We start from the raw sequence: 5533 nt of genomic DNA, 5'->3' as shown, positions 1-5533 counted from the left end.
TCAGGGTCAATAAAAACTTTTATATAAAAAAAATATGTTCTTCATATAGATTTTTTTTCCATATAATAGTTTAGTTTCCCCTTTTCAGACCTTGAGATATATAGCGCAGATAATGTAAAAATCTGGGGTTTTTTTTGGCCACGGTTAACGAGGATGTCATATGGTCAGCACAACGACCAACTACCTTTACTTTTCCCTGAAGAACTGGGTGGACTCAGAGGCGCACGTAGATACCGAAATTAAAAATCCCAGTCTTCAACAGGAATCGAACCCGGTATCGCGGTTCGGAAGCCAAGCGCTTTACCGCTTAGCCAGCGCGACTACACATATAATAGCTTAGCATTGTCTAATATGACAAATTAGTCAACTGTCTTTTAAACTAATCTGTTCTACACACTGCAAGGGTTTCTCTGTGGAAGATGTATTGGACTGTTTGGGTTGTCTGTTTTTATGCTCAATGAGAAATGTCGAGGATATAGACGGAGCGAAGTTGTGAAAGAGTCAGGAAGGGTGCCCCAACGAGCCTCCCATTGGGTTACAGAGCTTGAGTAGCGTCTGGCAAAAAAGTACAGCCAATCTGGCCACTCACATACACTCAGAGGTAGAGGAGACTGAACGTGACCTCCGAAGGTGCCGGACTGAACACTGGAACTGTAACGTCATAACATGTGGGCTGCTTAGACCAATAGCATGTCTCCACGTCACAGGTCTGAGGCTTTCTGTAACGAATGGTCTCCGGTAGACTGAGCTGCACTACTGTTCTAACGGCGAGAACAGATTGGAAATGACGGATTACTTCCCTTTAAAAAAAAGTAGGGAAAAAAAATCAATGGCAACCTCGTCCTCTCCCCACCCCCGATTTTGCTTTTTTCTCTTTGATAATAATAAAGAAGAAAATAGATCTGTTACAGCAATGCCCAAACTACGGCTCGTAGATGATATAATCTTAGATTTATTTTTATTCAATCTTAATCTTAAAACTATATTAGAGTTACAGTTGTTAGAGCTTTTGACTGAGGTGGTCAATTTTAGGTCCAAACTCCAATATTTGCAAATTAAACCCTGGTTAGGCCAATAATAGAATATGCATCCTCCGTTTGGGCCCCTCAACTCAAGAAAACATATAGAAACTGGAACAGGACAGAAGACTCAAAAGTAAAGTAGCAATTATACATAAAACACTGAACCATAATCTTCAAATACAGAAACAAAATTTAATAAAATACTCTGAAAGACACAAAGCTAAAGGCACATTTCTCGTCCCATATGCTAGGACAAATTTGTGCAAATACTCCTTCTTCCCTAGTGCTATTAGAGCATGGAATGGGTTGCCTGGGCTAGCCAGGAAAACCAGTGACGTGGCAGAATTTAAGTCATTGGTTAATTTGCATGACTAAATGCATGACGCGTAGGACGTAATCATCTTCTTTTTTGAAGTAACGTCTGTATTATATAAGATAAGACAAGATAAAACAATAAAAATGTTTTATCTTATCTTAAATTTTACTCTAGTTTCTTCTTCTTCTTCGTTCTCATTGTTATGTTGGAGCGTTCAGATGACTAGACCATCAATACATGAGATGAACTGCGCAGTGGTTTCCAAATCAGGGAGCTCTCTATATAGTTTTCCTTCTATTGGGGTGCTTTGGGGCCAGTGTCTTATACGGGCCTCTTGGTAAAGAGAGCAGTTTTGGAGGACGTAGTCGGCATTCTCTGGTGATACTCCACATGGGCAGATTTCACTGTCCACATGGGCAGATTTCACTGGTTCCAATTCCGAGCTTCCGGTACATGTGTTGTCGCATTCTGTCCGGTCCCTGAGTCGAAAGATTAGACGCTGGTCTTGTCGGGATAGCTTATAGTAAGCATTATCTTTCTTGTGATTTGGATGAGAGCTCGTCCATTTCTCATTTATTTTATTTACTATCCATTTCTTCAATTCTTCTGGATAGAGTGCAGAGTTTATTTGTGCGTTAGTTCTCCCACTCTTGGCGAGTGTGTCAGCCTTCTCATTTCCTAAACTATGTTTACTCTAGTGAAAAAGACATTTTGCAGGGCGCTCAATTAATGTCAGCACCATAGACTGGTTCTATGGATATTTCCCTAATTTTTTCCCAGCATCCTAAGTATTGTTCATAGGTCAAAGGTCAGTCAAGTTGTAAGTGTACTTAACATTCACACCTGGCCAAGAAATGAGGTCGCCCCATTAACAGGGTTGATAAGAAAGGAACAGAAAACGCCCTGTTCCCACCGCCACGCTCCTACCTAATCAGCTACTGGGGGTGCCAGGGAAATGTCACATTAGTGGATCGAGCGGCGTGTTGGTCAAGGTCCTCGACCCATTTGTTTTAACGAAGTAACATGACAAGACATGCAGCTCTTAAGCGAATATCTGCAGAATATTATGTAAATTGTGAAAACCAAGTTTTATTTCAATAACCTTGTTTGACAGCTGACCCGATAGCTAAAAATAAAACGGGAAGTAGCAGAGCATGTGAAATTGTGTTGTACCAACCAAAGGATGACACTGGTGCAGTTGTACCAAATCACAGAAAAGTTCCTCAGTTTAAAACAGTGAAATTTGTTTCTCTTTTGATGAATATTTGGCAGTGCCAAAAGAATGACTTTTATTTCTTGAGAACAATAATACTTGAGTTACTTGACTTGATTGACTTACTTGACTTATATGACTTAGTTGACTTGATTGACTTAGTTGACTTGCTTGACTTATATGACTTACTTGACTTAGTTGACTTACTTGACTTGATTGACTTAGTTGACTTGCTTGACTTATATGACTTACTTGACTTAGTTGACTTAGTTGACTTGATTGACTTAGTTGACTTGCTTGACTTAGTTGACTTGCTTGACTTAGTTGACTTGCTTGACTTAGTTGACTTGCTTGACTTACTTGACCTAGTTTACTTAGTTCTTTTGGAGCACACAACAACGGTACTTCGCCATCTTACAATCCCCCTCTAGTAAAATAACATCAGTCAGGTACAAATCTTTCCTTTGTTCGATACCAAACAAAAAAAAAATTAATCCCCAATGGTTATTAAACTAATTGGTATATTAAAAAATTGTTTCTTGTTTTGTCAGGCGCAATGAATAATTGTAAAAAAGTTTCAATTTGATCCGAGATAGGGTGCAGGTGAAATAACGTGATCAAATTTTTTACCGGACAGACAGAAATGCAAATCAAATTAATTTATTTTTCAATCTAAGGGTGTCATCGTAGGAGCAGGATGAGCTTATTTCATATACTAAATAATTAATGATATTTTAGAACTTTTTAATATACGCATAAATTTTAATTTCGGTATTAAAACGGTTCATATGGGGCCTAGGTGGAATTAATCAGTCAATTTAAATTTTCATCGATATTTTTCTTGAAGTACGAAAGGTGACTGCAAGGGAAGAAACAAGCTTTTCGCTTTATTTATAGCGACAGCTTGACTTCTACCTCTAACAAGGGAACTCTCAGACTCCGAGATTCACACATCAACACTCTATAAATCCCGGTTCCGAGTCGGACATCTCCGTCAGAGTTTAAATACATGGTCGCCTCGTCAACACCTCGGCAGGGAAGACAGGAGTTATTCGCCGCTGATCGGATGTGATGAAATCTGTCTGACGTCACAGATTGAGGGGATATAACTCCTGATGAAAACGAACAAAAAGGAGGGAGGGGGGGGGGTCTTTTCGTTTGTTTATTTAAGTGTAGTCTTGATAAGGTCAGTCACACATAAACACGACTTGTATATATATATATATATATATTGTTGTAACTCTAGTGGCGGACTGAAAGGGTTAATGTGTGTGCGGCATACTGATACACACCACTCAGGCCAATCACACAGGTCAACGGCTGTCGATAGACAAGGGACAGTACTGCTAATGACCGCAAATATGACCTGTGTTGTGGTCACATGTAAATTATGAGTGAGTCTGGTGTGAATGTACACTTTGGTTTCTTATAGTTATAATGTTTTTTGTTTGGTGTAATGCACAAATTGTAAGACAAATTTCCTTACGGATAATAAAGATTATTATTATTATTATTATTATTATTATTATTATTATAAGAGCCTTCACGGGCGAGAGACAATGTGTAAAGAAAGGACAGTTGAGTCCAGGACAGCAAGGCACTAAGGACTGTGTGGTACCTTGTGAGTCCTCGAAAATGTAGCTATACGAGCTAGAGACACTAGTAATGTTTAGTTAGGCAGTTCTGTAGTGTAACAAAGCATTTGAATTTGATGTAGCCAATTGTGTTAAATTGGCTGTCGATGTATTTGTCATTAAACCGCCACTTTGTTACTTGAAGCTCTTGTTGTCAAGTTCTTGTGTTAGATGTGCTGTGTTGTGTTGTTGGGCAGTGTTTGCAGAAGGCCTGGTAGAGAAGATCGTAACAATATATATATATTTCGTCTATCGTGGTTAAATGATTACCAGTTTTGTTATTCAGGGGGCTGAGGGCTTTGCAATGGGGTTTTGTGCCTCCCCGTGGGGCTGATGAGACTTATGTGAGCCTCGAAATTTTCGGCTGCCCACATTGTCAGGTTATTCCAGCTAGAGCTAGTGTCATTGGCCCTGCTTTCTTTCTCTGAGGTCAGAGACAAACAGAAGACTACTAGAGTCTATATTGACCTCAGACAATAGGAGGCTTAGGGTCTCGAATGTGTCTGCCTGGTCAGTTGGTCATTATCCCCTCTGTTGATTTAACGACAGGGTATACTGTTATTTTAGTTGACTTCCATAGTCGCTTAAACTCCAAGCTAAGGTTTTCATAGTTTGTTTCGTTTTTTTACTTGTGGAAAATATTTAGGTTTTTTAGATTGTCTCACAATAATTAATTCATTTTGAATAAAGCTGTTTTGAAATTATTCTCATTTGTATATAAGCTGTTTTCAAGTATTATTGAACGAATCGAAACACAGCAGACATTTAGTATAGAGACGCACCAGAGTTGACGGACTTTAAACACGACATTTAGTGACGTCACGGATTAGTGGGTTCTAGTGTATTGATGTTATTATTAGTCGGTGTTAGGAGTTCAAGATGACATCATCTTATTACGGACAGAGACGCGACTGTGGCCTTTATACATTAAACTTAATTCAAGTATCTAACGGTCTGGGTTTGGTCCTCACATCTTGTTAAGTGTGTGGATCTTTTTCCTAAGTATTTTAAACGCATCTAATACGCGGTACAAGAAACTCAAACATCTCCTGAGTAATCTGTCCAAGTCAGACAGCCATCGTACAACTACAAGGTCAAGGCCTGTCACACTACACATTCTCTAGACCAGTCATGTCAAACACGGCGTTCGGGGGCCGCATGAGGCCCGCGACCACCCTGCATGCGGCCCGCTAGGCTACCTAAAAAATTATCGAAATATGGTTAAACTATTACGCTGGAAAATAAAAGATGACAAGCTACTTGAATGGAAAAATAGTATTTGTTAAACTGAACAACGAGAGTAAGTCTGCAGTGAAAGCCAGTTACATATTGTCAAACTTAATTGCAA

This window comes from Biomphalaria glabrata, chromosome 3 (assembly GCF_947242115.1).
Source record: "Biomphalaria glabrata chromosome 3, xgBioGlab47.1, whole genome shotgun sequence".
Lineage (NCBI taxonomy): Eukaryota > Metazoa > Mollusca > Gastropoda > Planorbidae > Biomphalaria > Biomphalaria glabrata.
This window is presented reverse-complemented; position numbering follows the sequence as displayed.